The 20,290-nt window shown below is 43.8% G+C and overlaps 1 pseudogene; it reads right to left on the bottom strand.

Annotated features, from left to right (window-relative positions):
• The window catches only part of LOC123990802, a 154,818-nt pseudogene extending 134,864 nt beyond the window's left edge, over window positions 1-19,954 (bottom strand).
• Between the last annotated feature and the right edge of the window lie 336 nt (window positions 19,955-20,290).

The raw sequence follows: 20,290 nt of genomic DNA, 5'->3' as shown, positions 1-20,290 counted from the left end.
AGCTAGCTACACGACCCCCAGCCCAACTCCCCCACTGCCCTGGCCTCAGCTAGCTACACGACCCCCAGCCCAACTCCCCCACTGCCCTGGCCTCAGCTAGCTACACAACTCCCAGCCCAACTCCCCCACTGCCCTGGCCTCAGCTAGCTACACGACTCCCAGCCCAACTCCCCCACTGCCCTGACCTCAGCTAGCTACACGACTCCCAGCCCAACTCCCCCACTGCCCTGGCCTCAACGAGCCACACGTCTACCAGCACAACCAAGGCTTCCTGGGGGTTTCAAAGACCTGAGGAGAGAGTGGGAAAAGGGGGCGAGAGAGGCAGGGGTTGAAAAAGGAGGGAGAGAACAAAGCGAGAGAGAGAAGGTGAACATAAGACAGATGGAGACAGTGGGAGAAAGGCAGACATATCCTTATTCTGCAATCATGCAGAAATGACAGGCAAGTGAACACTGCTCTGTCCATCCATCAGGTTGTCTGTCGGAGGTAATTTACTGGGGAGGAAAAACACCTCTGTGGTCCAGATGAGTTCATTCCACTTCTTCAGGCTCACACACCAAAGACCAGCGCTGTGATAAATCAAAGACCAGTGAAAGTTACACGCCTCAGTAGTGATTATATCCTGCCCATGGCTCCTGCATGGCCTGCTACATAAGCAGGCAGCACCAGATACCATCCCCCCTCTTATGTCTTTCCATTTTTCACTAGTGACATCTGCTGCTGCTAAATGCCAGTATCCAGGCAGGCAGGCCCATACACACAAAGAGACCAACAGAGATACACAGAGACTAAGACACACAACATCCATCAGGCCAGTATGGAGCACTCCCACGGGTGTCCCTGGGTGCTCACAGGTCACTGATGTGTGCTGACGTAAATATAATTGAGATGACGTCCGATCTGTGCCCGCGGATTGACTGTACCACAGAAGGCCCTACAGTATGGCTTCTGATGGAGATATGGTTGGCCATACAAATCACATGAATAATTCCCTGTAAAATAATTTAATAGTAGTGCAGAGTGATTAGTCCGTTCTGAAGTCTGTTTGGATTCAGTACTGTAAAAAAAAAAAATAATAATGTAAACTGAAATTCTTATCTTAAAATTATTTTAGCTTTTTAAACAATTAAACAATTCCATTGTCATTTTACTGTTTCATTTGATTACTTTCATTCCTTAGTCATAATCTCATCTCTGCTCAGGCACTAGCAGCCAGCCAGCCAGTCAACCATCTAACATCTCTGCTCAGGCACTATCAGCCAGCCAACATCTCTGCTCAGGCACTAGCAGCCAGCCAGCCAGTCAACCATCTAACATCTCTGCTCAGGCACTATCAGCCAGCCAACATCTCTGCTCAGGCACTAGCAGCCAGCCAGCCAGTCAACCATCTAACATGTCTGCTCAGGCACTAGCAGCCAGCCAGCCAGTCAACCATCTAACATCTCTGCTCAGGCACTAGCAGCCAGCCAGTCAGCCAACCATCTAACATCTCTGCTCAGGCACTAGCAGCCAGCCAGCCAGCCAGCCAGCCAGCCAGCCAGCCAATCTAACATCTCTGCTCAGGCACTAGCAGCCAGCCAGCCAGCCAGCCAATCTAACATCTCTGCTCAGGCACTAGCAGCCAGCCAGCCAGTCAATCATCTAACATCTCTGCTCAGGCACTAGCAGCTAGCCACCCAGTCAACAATCTAACATCTTTGCTCAGGCACTAGCAGCCAGCCATCTAACATCTTTGCTCAGGCACTAGCAGCCAGCCAGCCAGCCAACATCTCTGCTCAGGCACTAGCAGCCAGCCAGCCAACATCTCTCTGCTCCCCAACGGGTCATCCTATTTAGCTAGGCTAGCAGCTGCCAATGCAGCAGAGCTGTCTGACAAAAATGACTATTTCAGTTCTTCAAAGTAGATAGGGCATACTTTGAAGACTGCTAATTACCAAGTCCAACTATCAATCGGGTAGAGCTACCACACGAACAGTCTATCACTCTCGTCGTTGTGTTGTATACATTCCTTTCTAATACAGTCTGCGTGTATCCATCTGTTCAGGGCCAGGAAGAACATGGCAGGCAGCACACATGCAATGGATTAGGCGCATTGGGGCTCATTCATTGTTTTCTGTGGTGAACCAGGTTGAATATTTCCCTGTTGAAAACAACTTCCTATAGCGTCACAGTTTGATTTCTCTCATGCTTGTTTTTCTTTCTCTAGAGTAACGCCTCGTTGAGAAAAAAAAAATGTAATTCAAGTAATTGAACCGATGAAAGTCAATTTTTTGTTTAATAACCCGGGAATAAACATGTTGAATAATCACAGAGCACTATTTGATAGAGATTATGCCCTTGCACTGGGACAGAATTAGCATACTGTGTTTAACTAGAAGAATTTAAGAACAATTGAATTGGAGACTGACTTGCACTATAGATGGCCACACAAGAAATCAAACCAAGACGTTTTGCCGCCAACTTTAGCATGCCGCCAACTTTAGCATGCCGCCAACTTTAGCATGCCGCCAACTTTAGCATGCCGCCAACTTTAGCATGCCGCCAACTTTAGCATGCCGCCAACTTTAGCATGCCGCCAACTTTAGCATGCCGCCAACTTTTCTTTATATCTGAAAGGTGTTGCAGCCAACAAAGCCTGTACTTTTATTTACGCCAAACTAGTCAAGATTGCTGCAACATGTTTAAAAGTCCCACCAGTATAAAAATGTCCCCTTTCATCTTACCGGCTTTGGCACCATTAAATCATGAATATTCTACATCAAACGCCGTACTTGTCATTATGAAAAATTATAAACAAAATGGCAGTCTGCATGCAGCACAGCTGGTCCAAATAGCAATGTTACCAGCTCTATTTTATGCACAAAAAACCCACCTGTTTACAAATCTATTTAGGTCTGGATATGAAGTAAATCTAGCAAGCCAGGCAACTAAAAGCAACTTTCTTGACAATGCTTTGGTTTGCTGCTAGCTAAACTTAACATTAGTTATCTAGCTGGCTACCAGCTCATATACAGTGTACTCTGAAAGTATTTAGACACTTAACTTTTTCCATTTTGTTATAGCCTTATTTCTAAAATTGAATAAATAAAAACATTCCTCAATCTACACAGAATACCCTATAATGACAAAGCGAAAAAAAGTTTAGAAATGTTTGCAAATGTAAAAATGAAACAGAAATACCTTAAGTATTCAGGTATACCCTTTGCTATGAGACTCAAAATTTAGCTCACATGCATCCTGTTTCCATTGATCAAACTTGAAATGATCCTGGTAAATTCTATTGACTGGACATGATTTGGAAAGGCACACCTGTCTATATAAAGGTCCCACAGTTGACAGTGTATGTCAGAGCAAAAACCAAGCCACGAGGTAGAAGGAATTGTCCGTAGAGCTCCGAGACAGGATTGTGTCGAGGCACAGATCTGGGTAAGGGTGCCAAATACTATACAAATACTGCAGTGCCAGCTGTGCCACCAGAGACTCTGGGTTCGCGCCCAGGCTCTGTCATAACCAGCCGTGACCGGGAGGTCCGTGGGGCGACGCACAATTGGCCTAGCGTCGCCCGGGTTAAGGAGGGTTTGGCCGGTAGGGATATCCTTGTCTCATCGCGCACCAGCGACTCCTGGGGCGGGCAGGTTCTGATCCATTCACCTACGTGAGCCTCAAGTCTCACACTCCACAGAGTTCCTTTGTGAAGATGGGAAAACCTTCCAGAAAGACAATCTCTGCAGCACTCCACCAAATCAGGCCTATGTTATAATGGCCAAACGGAAGCCACTCCTCAGTAAAAAAAGGCACATGACGGCCCACTTGGGAGTTTACTTTAGGTGCCTTCTGGCACTGTCAGACCATGAGAAACTGACGAAACAAAGATTTAACTCTTTGGCCTCAATGCCAAGCATCACGTCCGAGGAAACCTGGCATCGCTCATCACCTGGCAAATACCATCCCTACAGTGAAGCATGGGTGGTGGCAGCATCATGCTGTGGGATGTTTATCAGCAGCAGGGACTTGGACACTAGCCAGGATCGAGGGAAAGATGAACGGAGCAAAGTACAGAGATCCTTGATGAAAACCTGCTCCAGAGCGCTCAGGACCTCAGACTGGGGGCGAAGGTTCACCTTCCAACAGGACATTGACCCTAAGCGCACAGACAAAACAATGCAGGAGTGGCTTTGGGACAAGACTCAGACTGTCCTTGAGTGGCCAAACCAGAGTCCAGACTTGAACCCGAACGAACATCTCTGGAGAGAATCCAGAAAAACTGGAGAAACTTCCCAAATACAAGTGTGCCACGCTTGTAGCATCATGCTCAAGAAGACTTGAGACTGTAATCGCTGCCAAAACAAATTCAACAAAGTACTGAGTAAAATGGTCTGATATTTCAGTTTGACATTTTTTATAAATTTGCTAAAATTTCTAAAAACCTGTTTTTGCTTTGTCATTATGGGGTAGTGTGTGTAGATTGTTGAGGGGGGGGAAAACAATTTAACACATTTTATAATAAGGCTGTGACGCAACAAAATGTGACAAAAGTCAAGGGGTCTGAATACTTTCCGAACGCACTGTAATTACCAGAACACAAGATTGAGTTTAACTGTAGCCAACGTTTTATTCACCCTAACAGGAAAATTAACACATTATAGGGTAATTATTTACAAGTACGGTGAGCTGCTAACTAACTGTTGTGAAAGTCTAAAAATAAAAGCTAAATCTGTCAGAGCAATTTAGAACAACTTGCTGCTGTCACATGACAACGGTCTCAACAACGGGGTCAAAGCTGAATGTCTTGCTCCTTGCCGGCTAAAGTAATGGCGATTTTTAAAAACGGTAACGCCGAAAAGAGGTAGAATGGGGGCTGATCGTATAAACGTTTCCCAATTGTTTTGACAGGCGACATAACGTGAATTCTATGTGAAAGCAGTACTATACTCTTCATCTTTTTACAGTGGCTCTTGACCTGTGGCATAACAGAAGACCCCAAAATACACAGACTTCCTCACTTCCAGTGAACTGATAAACCCATGGTTATTGTAAGAGAAAGGCAGTAGAGCACGGGGGTGATATTTAACATTGTATCATTGGATGAATGTCTTGGTTCAGCTCTACTCCTTTCTCTCCTGGCCCGTCTTCAGGGTTAAATCAGCCTAACGTTCACTAGTGGGAATAGTCACAGACCAAGAACCAGTGCCAGAGAAATTAAGTTTTAAAAAACACTTCAACCTACAAACAAACAACTGCGTGTGTAGCCTAGCGACAGGTGATGAGCCAAATGGTTTTTAGAAGCAGCTGGGTGGCAGACAGTGAGTCAGATACAGGCATGAAAACACAGCCTACAATTGAGACTTTCAGAATCAGCTCCATTTTAGATCATGGTTTCGGTAAGACTGCTTTTGACAGCGTCCTCTACTGTGCTGTGCTACATGGACTGGTGCTCACTGTTCAGTGGGAGGCCTTGGGCATATTATCCATCCAAAACAAAATGAGCAGCTATGGAGTGCCGTCAAAGCCAAGTGGAGCCCCAGCTCTAAAACAATCAGGGAGGAAAGTCTGGATTTAGATTAGCACACAAAGACTGAAATCCATTAGAGCGGTTCAAATAGCACTGCCTTTCACAGTCAGAGGGGGGGTGGCACTTTTTTTCTTCCTCGCTTCACTTTTCTTAGTGAGCGCTTCAATTGCAAATCGAATTTCGTGCTCCTTTCTGTGGTCCAACTCGGCTCATTGAAAGCCGTTCCAGAACAGTTGAGGTCAACGGGTCAACATTCACAGCCCAGTAAATGGCAGCTCTCAAACAGTCACCCCCGCCTTGGTCTCACACTCCTCCATCCAGACCTCAAATATTATGCTACTACTTCCTATACACAGATGAACAACAGTGATTTGCACCTGTCAAAGTAGCAATATACAGAACCAACACATTGTTTGTCTGTTCAAACTTTGAAGCAAGGCCTCTTGGGTAATTTGTTTCATATACAATGGAAGGGTAGGGTACAATTGGAACGCCTTTAGGCAATTAGATAATTCCATCTTGGGAATATTCTGACAGTATTTTCCACAGACAGCTGGATCATACGGGGACAGTCAGCCAGACCAGCGGCTTGTCCCCATGAGTGGTTTAGAATGTCAGAGCCTAAAATGGCAGTGGAGGGTTTAGGTATGGTCGACATGGCCAACCGCCCAGGACGGCATCTTGCCGGGGGCGCTACGGGGTGCCTGCAGAAAATGTTTTGGAATGGTGACATTTACGCAATCGGTTTTCTATCGCTCATTTGCACGTCACGTCAATGACATGTCACCGTGTGGGACTGTGAGTCAATTAACCTTGTCAGAGTTGGCGCCCTGATTCTAGTTTGTGAGCTAGGCAGGCTACTGCCTGGGAAGGTCATCCACTCAGAAGTATGAGATGGGGAGGGGGCCGGGGGTAGGTTGACCTCAGGTCTCCTCATTGGAAGCCCGAGGTAGGGGGAGCAGGGGAATCTATCAACTTTGTACAGTACTAATGCAATTAATCAAATCAGTCACTACGAAATTCTACCAAATAAAACAATTCATTCACAATAAATGTTCATTTGGAGTTTGACATGGTTTAATTTTTCTGGTTTGTTTCGAAATAATTAAGAATAATATAAAACCAGTCTGCACAACAAGGTGAACTGGTTTAGTGTTGACTCTTGGTTGACAGTGTTGGGGGATGGGTAATGTAGTGATGCTCGAGTGCCAAATCAACACAAATGGATAAGAAGAGGTCTAAGCCATCAGGTGCCCAGTTTAGGAAAAAGAGGAAAGAAGAGGAGAAAGGCTCAACAGATTAAAAGGTATGCAGCTATGTCATCTCTTTATGAGTATAATATTATGCATGTAAAGAAGTAGGCTAGTACAATACTTGTTTGTTAGTCTATATTACTTGCTATGCTATTACACATAGGGTGACAACATTCCATTTTCTGTTCAACTAGCTTACATAACATTGGATATAATTTCACACAGTTTCATCATGATAATGTGTGTAACCTGCAGCAAAACGATTACAACCTAACTAGCACACCATTGATTTGGTTCACTTTCATTGAGGTGACATCATAAAGGTGAATATGCACATTGTATTGTGTTGACTAGGTCCTGAGCTCAGTAAGGGGAATTTCCAATGCTGTAGGCCATCTTAAGAAGTATATATTATGCCGATATCTTGTATCTTTTGGGATATATTGCGTCTTTTGGGGTGTCTTATGCCTAGAATTAGCCAAGGAGGTTGTATGGTTGATTTGGTTCCTATTATGAAAGTTTGATCAATTGTGCATAATGACATGAATATTTAATTGTGCAACAAATGGATTTAGGGTGTCAGACTCATATTGTATACCAATGTAAATTCAGGGGCACCTCTGAAATATTTTGGAGCACCCTCTGGCACTGGCCAGGATGAGAAGTCATCTATCTCCTCAGCCACACAGGCATCTTCAGAAATGACCTCGGAGCCTCAGGATGAGGAACCATCTACCTCCTCAGCCACACAGGCATCTTCAGAAATGACCTCAGAGCCTCAGGATGAGGAACCATCCACCTCAGCCACACAGGTGACTTCAAATGTTGTCTGAGCCTGAGGATGAAGATCCATTCACTTCCACTTCTCCCCAGCAGGATTCTTCAGGTGTGTTTGTGTGCGCGTGTGTGTGTACACGCACATGTGTTAATGTGCGCATCCCTGCATAAATAATTTATTTAGCACATTTTGACATTTCCATTTTGTAGGTAACAATGATGATTTTATATGTATGTGGGATGTTCCACCACTATAAATGTGAATAACGTGTGTAAACTAATGCCCATGTGCTCTCCATTAGAAATGCCTGTAGCAGCATCCCCACCAAATCCTGCTGCCGAGGATGAACCACTGTCTACAGACCCTGCTGCCGAGGATGAACCACTGTCTACAGACCCTGCTGACTGGCCTTCAGTTCTGACTGACAGAATTTGGACAACTAGTTTGCAGAGGAACAAGTGAGGTACCACCTAACTTTGTTTCCCCAAGGAATGAGAGTGATGGAAGAAGTTGCCACCACCAGTATTTCAAGAAGACCTTGGTGAGTGGTGAAAAGAAATCCCTAGGAGGTTGGTTGGTGTTTTCTGAAAGAAACAACAGCCTCTGTGGCAAACACTTTTCTAAGAAGACAATTGACTTAGCAAACTCAGGACTGACAGACTGGAAACCTGCAAGTTGTTTGCCGACTTCACACGACAGCAGTCCAGAAAACCAAAACTGCATAAAAACATGGAAAGAACTAGAAATGAGGATCAAAAAAGGGGAAACAATTGATCAGCATGAGATGGCACTTATGGAGGCTGAGAGGATAAGATTGAGAGAGGTGTTGGCACGTCTGATTGCTATTGTGCAGTCTCTGGCAATTAGAAATCTGGCACTAAAAAGAGACACTCAAGCACTGTACTCTCCGTCAAATGGAAATTTCCTCAAAAGAGGTTGAACTGATGGCAGAATTTGATCCAGTCATGAAAGAGCACCTTAACCATGTCCAAGGGACCTAGAGTCACACTTCCAGCTACCTTGGCCACAAAATACAGAATGAACTCATTGATTTTTTGAGCAGCAAGGTCACTTCAATAATGGTGAGTGACATTAAGCTGGCAAAATTCTTCTATGTCATTCTAGATTGCACCTCAGATGCCAGCCACACTGAACAGTTGTCAGTTGTGATTAGAATTGTGTCACTGAAGGAGGAGCCCCAGATAAATAAACATTTTCTGGGGTTTCTGGAGGCAGGGGAGTCCATGGTCCAACATTTGGCATCCCGGACTCTCAAAAGATTAGAGCTAAAAATTCATTGAGGACTGCCGAGGACAGTCTTATAAATGTCTCCAAGCCAGACTCCTGGAAATGAATCCAAGAGCTCTATTTGTGCCATGTGGGGCTCACACATTGAACCTGGTTGTGGCGGATGCTGCCAAAATGGGCCATTCTGAAAAAACATGGACATCACTTTGAAGATGTGGACCTCAGCCACTGAGGTATCAGACAGCGGCGGTGAGAGAAGCACTGATTGAGGTGAGGGATTCAACCGAAGACCCTGTGATAAAGATTGAGGCCCAGTCCTTGTCAGAGGAAGTTAACTATTCAATTAAATTATATTTGTGTATGATAGGATTTGTGCAATTTAGTTGTGTGTTTGTTGTTAGCGTGGTCCTTCTGTAGCTCAGTTGGTAGAGCATGGTGCTTGTAACGCCAGGGTAGTGGGTTCGATCCCCGGGACCACCCATACGTAGAATGTATGCACACATGACTGTAAGTCGCTTTGGATAAAAGCGTCTGCTAAATAGCATATATTATTATATTATATATTATAACATAATGCACTTATATACTACAATGCATTTCTATTTGTCTTTGTTACTTTTTGATATTTATGAGTCATGTTTTTGTATATAAATATATACAAAGACAAATAGATATATATTATTTGTGTTGTTCCAAATGTCTGAATAAAAATGACAGTGCAGAATCAAGGTTTATTTGGGGGGGGGGGGAGCCATACAAGCTACAACAAGCTAAACTGCTAAAGGGTCAGTGAATCAGGAGTGTATACTGATGTGGGCTAGTAGCTTGAGGTGTCACACACTTCCACTGACACCCCCCCCGTTGTGCCGAGAGGCTGTCATTAAGCTTTGTGACAACATTATCGATCATTCATTCAGCCAAGTTGGATGTTGGATATGCACTTAAGTACTGGATATAAAAAAGGGCTGAGCAGATCTCGGAATGTAGATAACATGAAACCGAATATTGATACAAGGAGAACTTTGTATTGGACCTGAATGTTTACAGGCTTCATTACATCCTCCATGTAGAGCAGCAGTAGTGTGGCAGTATGTTAGGCATGTGAAATGTGGCATTAGGACTGTGTTTCCCTTTGATTATCCTGACCCAGTAGTGATTAGTGATTTCCTGTGGGGCTTCACATGGCTCTCTCGCTGTCCCTTATCACTAACAGTGTCAGATTACACAGACACTGACACAGCCTCTTAGCAAGGCAAGGATCTAGTCACATGGACATTTGGCCAAAGGACGTGTGTGATCCTACACGTTATTGATCTGGCTAGGTTCATTGTTTACCTAGCTAGCTAGCTACCTTCCTACCGGTCTTAAGCTAAAAAGTGTACAACAACTGTTGAATATGGCCGGTGTCAGTAAATGTAGGCAAAAAAAGCATAATGAGGCCTTCCGAGTAGCGCAGTAGTCTAAGGCACTGCATCGCAGTGCTAGCTGTCCCACTAAAGAACCTGGTTTTAGTCCAGGCTCTGTCGTAGTCAGCCGCAACCAGGAGATCCATGGGGCGGCACACAATTGGCCCAGCGTCGTCCGAGTCAGGGGAGGGTTTGGCCGGCAGAAATGTTCTTGTCCCATCGCACACTAGCGACTGCTGTGGCGGGCCGGGTGACGCTGACACGGTCGCCAGGTGTACGGTGTTTCCTCTGACACATAGGTCCGGCTGGCTTCTGGGTTAAGCGGGCATTGCGTCAAGAAGAAGTGCGGCTTGGCTGGGTTGTGTTTCGGAGGACGCACGGCTCTCGACCTTCACCTCGAGTCCGTAAGGGAGTTGCAGCGATGGGACAAGACTAATAACCAAATTGGATAATACAAAATAATAAAATAGAAAACAATGAAATTGCAGAACTGGTTAGGCTGTTTTCATGTTGGAGGTAAACAAAACCGTCCAGAGCGTCAAGTGTGTCCTCTGAACGCTCCAAGAGCGAAACAAGATAGGCTTAAAACGGTGTGAAAAATGCTGAATGGGTGTAGACCAAGCAGAGCTCTTCACTAGATACCAAAACATTCAAAGGACATTTTCTCAAAAGTGAGTTTACAAGTTGATCAACTTTAAAAAGGATAATTACTTCCCCAATGTTCCTCAAAAATGCAGTGTATGATAACATTTTGTAGCTTTGAATCTTTACTTTTATCCCATGTAAAAAACACCATTTCAAATTTTGCTACATAAGAACAAATCCAGGTGGTGAGTCACATATTTAAACCACAAAATATCAGGCAAAAGCATACCTGCTCTCCACAATAGGGGCCTGATGCGTGCTTGGTTTTGATAATAGGTCATTAGAACGCTCTAGTGTTTCCTGGAATCTCCACCCCTACATAGAAGAGAGGTTAAACTCTGGCGGGGTTGTCTTGGCTCTTCCCCCACAGCTTTTCTCCCACCAACGCACACTAATTAGTTGAGCTTTTCAGGCAGTTCACGCTTTGCTAAAAAGAGGCCCTTTCAGAAGATCTGCTTGTACTTCGCCAGTTCTCTTTCCCCTAGAAGTAATGCGTTTCTTTTCTCAATCAATGCGCTGAGCGGTCACGAAACAAAGGAGAGTGTTCTCAGTCAGGGGAGTTCATGTGTCAAATTATTCTCTTTCAGTGTTCCATTGATTGTCACACAAACAAAAGGAAAGATGTTTGTACGGGTTAGTTTATTATCTAGGGCATTGTGGTGTTCCTAACTCAATACCTTCACCTCCACCATAACCTTGGAAGCTTTTCACCACCTCGCTCTTCCTTTAAAGACTCGACTTTTTTGGAGGCGAACAGAATTTAGATTTCCCTGCATTTTGTGTTGCCTGGGCAACCCCTTTTATGTGGGAAAGTATTCTGCGTTAACTATTCAATGCGCTCAGCATGGAAGACTGCACACAGGCATACGAGGCCGAACAAAGCAAGGCTGCATTACAGAGCTAAACTGCTGGTCTGTCTCATCTGTATGCGTGGATCGATGCACCCTGCTCTCGCTGTTCTCAACAAATTTGTCCTTTAGGCAGGACCATTTCTGATGTATGCCACAACACTGAGAATTCATAAATTGTGAGCAAAGAGAGAGAGAGAGAAATCTAAAAATCATGACATTTCCAGTGTGTTCTGGTGGGTCTGCATAATCACCCGTGTCCTCCTCCATACAAGCACAGCTACATCTGCCCTCTACCCATACTGGCCCTAAGCTTCTCACAAATGACAACTTTGCATCTAAATGTCTCCATATATAGTGACAGGGCCGTGCAGCAAGGCTCACTGCTGTGCTGCTGATGCGTTCGGCTCCTAAATGGGCTTCAAGTGTTCTACAAGAAGCAAAAAGGGAGCAGGGTGAAAAGACAGGGCTGTGTCCAAGCACCCAGAACTTAGCACCACCGAATATTACGCAGAGTATGTAAAGTGATGGCTAACATGGACACACAATAACACAGACAATCCTAGCAGAGTGCACATCTCCAGATGCATGGGCACTGCCGTGATTCTAGCCCAATGGGGTATAGTTGGCACTGGAAACAGAGGTCACGTACTCCAGAGCTAACTGACAGGGGTTTCTACCCAGGCTGTAGAGCAAGAGACTGCATGAGGATAATTGAGAGAGCGACTGCCATACTCAATAACACAGGCTGGCTGCCTACGCTACAGTAGCATGCGGCAGCAGTAACAGGGTGAATAGCTTGCAAGAGCTGGATTTAAAAAACACACACACCAGTCAGCGCTCGGCAGGCAGCTCCAGTCGTATTGAAAGATTTCCAGAGACAGCTTCTGCAGCAAGGACGACCAACTTGTTTTACTGTCTCCATCAGTGGAAACAGGGTTCTGCTTCTCAAAACACCAGGTTTCAAAAGGATCTACAGGAGGCTAACAATACTTTGACGCTGTCACGGATCTGGTGAGCCGTCCGGGTGTTCATTTCAAGCATCTGTAGTGGACAGTGACCTGCTAGCTAAGGGTTCACCATGTTAGCAGTGCAGGGGCAGCAAGGGCGCAATATTAATCCCTTTAGCCAGCACTGTAGGAGTCTCTGTAGGTCTGCTTTTACTACAGCTTCAGGTCACGTTCCAGTGATCACAAGTCAATCTCCCTAGAGACCCACCCTGCTTTTAGAAAACAGATCAGAGCAAGGTAATACCATTGTCCAGGCCTGGCACATCTGTTACAGAGTGGCGCTGCTGTGTGGAAGGTGCGCCGGGAAACACTATGGAATGAAGGCCTGTCTGTGTCAGTGAGCCATACAGCCTGCTGCGTGTCAACTCACTGATGTATGGGGTGGGGAAGGCCGTGTAGGCCCCCACGAACACGCTCTTCCCAGACATTTCTTATTCAGATCAATAAAATATGAATTGATATCAATGGGAGACTTATGAGTCATGTTGCTCATAATCCGCAGTGAGAGTTAAGATGGTGGACGGATGGGAACGGACTGAGGAGAGCATGCAGAGAGATGCACATCTACGACCTGCCACAGGAAATCATGCTTGTTGAGGATCCCACGAGTGCGTCACGCACACATGACTGAGCAGCCGACATATGCAGCCGCCCTGCACTGCCATGTCGTAACCACGCACTGACCAGAGAATGGGAATGACCGTGTCCAAAAAACTATTCGGTAAAATGCACTGAGTGTACGAAACATTAGGAAGACCTGCTGTTTCCATTACAGAATTACCAGGTGAAAACTATGATCCCTTACTGATGTCACTTCTTAAATTCACTTCAAAATCAGTGTAGATGAAGGAGAGGAAACAGGTTAAAGAATCATTCTTTAACCTTGAGACATTTGAGACATGGATTGTGTATGTGTACCATTCAGAGGGTGAATGGGAAAGACAACATATTTAAGTGCCTTTGAATGGGGTATGGTAGTAGGGTCCAGGTCAAGAACTGCAACGCTGCTGGGTTCACACTCAACAGTTTCCCCTGTGTATCAAGAATGGTCCACCACCCAAAGGACATCCAGCCAACTTGACACAAGTATGGGAAACATTGTGTCAACATGGACCAGTATCCCCGTGGATGCATCCCTGTGGAACGCTTTCCACACCTTGTAAAGTCCATGGCCCGACCAATTGAGGCTGTTCTGACGTACAACTCAATATTAGGAAGGTGTTTTTAATGTCCGGTACATTCAAGACACACCCAAGACCCCAGGGTAACTGATCCCAAGGACAACAGGAGGGGGTGAAAACCACATTGGGCCAAAGGCAGAGAAAGCACTGAGCATTTCTTTATAAAACTCTGATATTTCATCTTTGGACTTGACAGCTAACAGGTATTAGTGGTAAACATTTCCCTTTTTAATATAAATAAATTGGGTCCGGATCGGATTGTCCTCAGGTTGGACCAGAGAAGAACTCTACCGTACACAAACAAGACCTGTCAATCAAAATTCTCCACATCCACACCCCTCAAAAGGTGCTAATCTTTGACCCCTGTTATAGATGCCAAGTTTACCTTGCAGGCAACTATTCCATCGCCAGAGAGTGAGAAAGGAAGGGAGAGAGTGAGAGTGTGGGTTAGAGAAAGAGACAGTGGGCTGGGCATATGTCAGGGTTTTATCCCCTTGCCACCTGGCCAAACCACTCAACCCCCACAGCAGGGGGCAGGGCTCATGGCGTCGCTCCATAGGGACAAATGGTAAAACTGTAGGCCGAATCCCGTTTCAGGTAAACACAATGTAATATTTATTTTTTTAAATGCAGTCAATGTTTTATAGACCGTAATAAATGGTAACTGATATAATTTGTAAGGTCATACCAAAGCAAATGTTGGAAAACTTGGAATAATACCTCAGGAGGTTAAAATAACATTCCTGTTTTAAAGAGCGAGACGACAGGAAGTTATAACAGAGCTTAACCTTTTCCCACCAGGACTTTAGAGCAGCATTTAAAAAAGGACTGTTAGCAAAAGCAGCATTGTTCAATTTATAAATAATGCTGCCCTCATAATAAAGGAAGCCATTATAGTAATCCTGTGTCATTTGATCAAATATAGGAGGCTTAAAAACAAAAGTTGTCTGCTTCCTGTTCCATGAAAACAGAATACAATGTTAAAAGCATAATTACAAAAGGGTGACTTGACACTGGTTGCTTGGTATGCAGGCATTGAGGTACAGCCGATTGATGCTGTGGTACTGAGAGGCCAGTCATTCTAATGGAGGAGAGCGTCGCCCTGTCAGCATACAACAACTTTCCACTCCAGTACAGAGGAAGAGCAAGAAAGAGAAGAAAAAAAATGTCCAATACAACTGGACAAAAACAAGAAATTCCTCACTGAGCCTGTCACTTTGGCATCCTCCAGGCTCCCTGTACTGCGGCAGTAAGTCACAAGGCCCTCTTCACAGAGCTCCGCCATGTGTAGAGGAGTGATTCATGTCAGAGAGACAAGGCAAGACAAATCCTCCATATCTTTAACAATGGAGGCAGTTCTGTTCCCTTATTTTACTTGTGGGTTGGCTCAATTAAGTGGCAAAGCAGAGGCATGAAGAACACAAAGGGTGAGGTGGGGTGGGGGTTGAGTGAGTTATCAGGACACACTGACAGCCCTTTGGCTCTGCTGCTACGGTCTGATATAACTCACCACCACGAGATACGTCACCAGATAAAACTGTGTCCACGCAAACAAAGACAGAGCATCTTACTTATACCCATTTGAGCATCACACACGAAAGAAGGGGGTGGGGGGGGGACACAACAGACACAAATGTTTTAATGTAGTCAGTGGATTAAACATTACATAAAATAATTTGAGTACAAAGTCACTGGTCTCCTGTGAAGCAGCCCTAATCCTGGTGATTCCCCTCCTGGGTCCACTTTCCTTGGACGAACAATCGCTCAGAGATAACTGAGTCTTTTCACATTGAAAGATGGAACTCCTCTGCAATGGCATCAGATAGAGGCCAAAAGAAAGAAAAAAGTGTTACAAAAAGGCTGGTTTGCTGTTTTCTGGTGAAATGATGAGAAAAGAGAGAGGGAGGGACAGCCAGAGAGAGGGAGGGACAGCCAGAGAGAGGGAGGGACAGCCAGAGAGAGGGATGGACAGCCAGAGAGAGGGATGGACAGCCAGAGAGAGGGAGGGACAGCCAGAGAGAGGGAGGGACAGCCAGAGAGAGGACAGCCAGAGAGAGGACAGCCAGAGAGAGGACAGCCAGAGAGAGGACAGCCAGAGAGAGGACAGCCAGAGAGAGGATAGCCAGAGAGAGGATAGCCAGAGAGAGGATAGCCAGAGAGAGGATAGCCAGAGAGAGGATAGCCAGAGAGAGGATAGCCAGAGAGAGGATAGCCAGAGAGAGGGAGAGACAGAAAAAAAGCAGAGAGCAGATGGTGGAGGGTCGAGCGGGTGATGGAGCCTGAAAACGTCAAAAGAAACCATTGGAGCATAATAACTTTCTTACATCCTATTCTGAAGACTCATACCACAGTCTTATGACAATCAAATGAGAAATGAGATCCCGTTACTGCTGTATGGTAGAGACTATCTGTCATTAAAGCCTGGCTTTCCTCTCACTCACAGCTGACTGTGGAAAGAGACCCACTGTTCACCCCTCTTGACTGCTGTCTGATGAGCCACTAGCACAATTAGGCTCAAGAAAAACTTGGATCAAATTATTTGTTTTATGATTTTGGAGGTTAATCCATTCCATTACAAACCAGAGGCTGAATATAATAGTGGCAGTCACCAGGAAAAACTCAATTGAAATACCAGCAGCACTTATACAAATGTTGTTGGTGTGATCAAACATAAAATAAGCAAGAATTACTAAAAAACAACCTCTAAAACTTATTACCCATGGTGTAAGAATAACATAGGCTAATAACAATAGAGTACATCTCAATACCAGCCTTTGTCTTTTAATCACATGAGAGTGGTTGTCTTATATGAATAAAGCTTGGGGCCATTTCAGTGGCTGCTATTTCTCAGCATCAGTGTGACTGCAAAAGGCTCCTCAAAAGCAAAATGCAGTCAGGGGTTGTTACTTTAACACATCACAGCAAAGTCGCCTGATGCTCAATTATCTAGTGGGACTGATACAACATCAAGTGTGCTTCACTTCATATGATGCATAACAGACTCGTGGCATCATGGGTTAGGGATTTAAAAGGAACAAGTACAGTTCAGCATTCATCACTGACAAAGTGAAGGTGTCTTATGTTGACAGGTCTTTCGGCTTATAGTGCCTGATTAGTTGATGGAGAAAGACAACCTCCATGCGGTCTGTCCTGAGACACACCAACAAATGGCCATGAGTCTGTCAGGCCAGCAGCTTGGCCAGCCAGTAAACCCAAACACCAACCTACACCTATTGGACCAGGCACATCTAATAGCCTAGCCCCCCTTTTGGCACTCATGTTTGTTGACTAATGAACACAAAGAGAAAATAGAAAACAAGCAAGTTGTTAACATAGTAAATGGTGGGTGAAGTGGTAGTATTGTGTCATTTACTATTTCCATAGAACACTACTTCCACAATTTACTGTCATCTACTATTTCCATAGAACACTACTTCCACAATTTACTGTCATCTACTATTTCCATAGAACACTACTTCCACAATTTACTGTCATCTACTATTTCCATAGAACACTACTTCCACAATTTACTGTCATCTACTATTTCCATAGAACACTACTTCCACAATTTACTATCATCTACTATTTCCATAGAACACTACTTCCACAATTTACTATCTACTATTTCCATAGAACACTACTTCCACAATTTACTGTCATCTACTATTTCCATAGAACACTACTTCCACAATTTACTGTCATCTACTATTTCCATAGAACACTACTTCCACAATTTACTGTCATCTACTATTTCCATAGAACACTACTTCCACAATTTACTGTCATCTACTATTTCCATAGAACACTACTTCCACAATTTACTGTCATCTACTATTTCCATAGAACACTACTTCCACAATTTACTGTCATCTACTATTTCCATAGAACACTACTTCCACAATTTACTGTCATCTACTATTTTCATAGAACACTACTTCCACAATTTACTGTCATTTACTATTTCCATAGAACACTACTTCCACAATTTACTGTCATTTACTATTTCCATAGAACACTACTTCCACAATTTACTGTCATCTACTATTTCCACCATTTACTGTCATCTACTATTTCCACCATTTACTGTCATCTACTATTTCCATAGAATACTACTTCCACCATTTACTGTCATCTACTATTTCCATAGAACACTACTTCCACCATTTACTGTCATCTACTATTTCCATAGAACACTACTTCCACCATTTACTGTCATCTACTATTTCCATAGAACACTACTTCCACAATTTACTGTCATCTACTATTTCCATAGAACACTACCTCCACTTCACCCACCATTTACTGTCATTTAATATGTCCAATAAGTAATGCGATCACGGATCACCAATCAGCAAGGTGGATAAAAATGATTTGAGAATTCCAGCAGTGTTTTAGTTCCTTGGAACAGTCAAAGCCATTGTTAAATGAGGTTCTATTGGAGAGATGCCAGCAGCTGGCCCCATTTAGGATTTGTTGAGTCATGGATCTGAGTAGGGGTCACCCTCTGACTGTGACCCAGGTATTGACATTTGAACTCTACCTAGCCCACAGACAACTCCCTCCACTACAATGTGATGAGAGCACTAACAATGAGAGTCCTTTTTTTTTTTTACAAACAGCCACAAGACTGTCACTTATACACTTATGATAATACATGCATCTTTATCAACAACTTATCACTGCTTGATTACAGACACAGACAAAATATAAGACTATCTGAGATGGGGTTTTTTTTGTCCTGGGATTAAACCTGCAGAGACAACATGGGACACGTGAGTGCAGTGGAGTGCATCATCATCAAGTGTGACATTGGTGGGAGAATGACCTTAGAGCACTAACAAATCATTATGAATTATAGAAATCATACTTAACAAATACAGGCTTTAAATTGTGTATAAATATGTTCAATGAGAATACATGTGTTTGTTTCAAGAGCAGTCAATGAGTGCACAACCCTTGCAGAATGAACCTGCATATTTGACTGTTAAGAACAAAATCTTATGACGGCCTAGGAAAAGTGGTTCAGGGGCAGAAGACAGGCCGAAAGACAGATTTGTTTGTTTTTTACCTTGTCAGCTCGGGGATTCGATGTAGCAACCTTTCGGTTACTGGCCCAACGCTCTAACCACTAGGCTACTTGCCGCCCCATAGCCCTGTCGAGTTGTCAACATTAACGAAAAATCGGATGTTATAATTAAATGTGTTTGTCACATTAATTATATCATTGTCGTGGATAATCCCCAAGATATGTATTTTTTAAATTAAATGACAATGAATTAGACCCTATTGACCGTAGCATGCACAACCCTAGGGGAAATGTTTCTTTCTGGAGGCGTGTGTAGGTGTGACATTGTATGAAATAATTTGTTTTTCAGTAAAACCTGTAATGAGCAACCACTGACAATTGCGCACTACATGCCTTACTATTTGACATGCAAGGAGGCAACATCCATATCGATATTGCTGCACTGCAATTTGCTGTACATGCAGAATATAAAACCATTTGTGCAAGACAAACCACCAAATAACCAAACGAATAACCTGCATTTTAACGCTTCCGAATAGAAACGTTGGACATATAGCGCCACTAAAAGTTAGCTGTGTGAATTTAGATTTTGGCATCATGTTGCATCCTTTAATGTTTTTTTTAAATCAAGACTTTTATCAATTACTCACCTCATGATGATTCTGTCACAGGCCTAAAATAGTCTCTTCGTCGAGGGCTTAAAATGTTATCTGACTGATGACTTATCTCGCAATAGTTTTCAGAAAGTTCGCACTTGAATATGTCACAAAATAAGAATATCAATGTAACGCCGCAGGACGAATTTGGTTCACAGTTAGATCCAGTAAAGTAAAAAAAAAATGTTTTTAATGATTTATCCTACATGATCTAGTGCATCTCGTCACCGTTTATGAAAGTCTAATGAAAGAAAAGAGGAGAAAACAATGGTTTTCACTGCTGAGACTCCAGTCGTTTCATGTAGCGGCAGCGTGCCGCTGGGATCCCGGTCTCTCTGCTTCAACACTGACGCAAAGCTTTTCTCAACTACGTGAAGCACGTACAGACGTACAGAACATACAGGGCGACACCATAGAGATTTGTAGAGGACTCTAGTTCCCCAAAACTCATATATAGCATGGGCAGGGCCATCGAGAGACTTTCACCATTTTGAAGTAGTCAACTGGCTGAGACTTCCTATGTGTTAATGAAGGATCACATAATTCCATCCAGGTTAGCCAATGCATTATACTTATGAGCAAAAGCTGAATTCCATAACTGCAGGTGGCAGTAAATCGCCAACCTTGACAATATACCTGTTTTTTTTAAAAACACTCCAGGTGGCAGTATGCACCCTTTCAGTTTGTTTACCAACTTATAAAAGTAGTAGAAGAAGAAAATGGACTA

This window comes from Oncorhynchus gorbuscha, linkage group LG12, assembly GCF_021184085.1.
Source record: "Oncorhynchus gorbuscha isolate QuinsamMale2020 ecotype Even-year linkage group LG12, OgorEven_v1.0, whole genome shotgun sequence".
Classification (NCBI taxonomy): Eukaryota; Metazoa; Chordata; class Actinopteri; order Salmoniformes; family Salmonidae; genus Oncorhynchus; species Oncorhynchus gorbuscha.
Note: the sequence above shows the minus strand (reverse complement) of the source record. Positions and strands in the feature narration are given on the sequence as shown.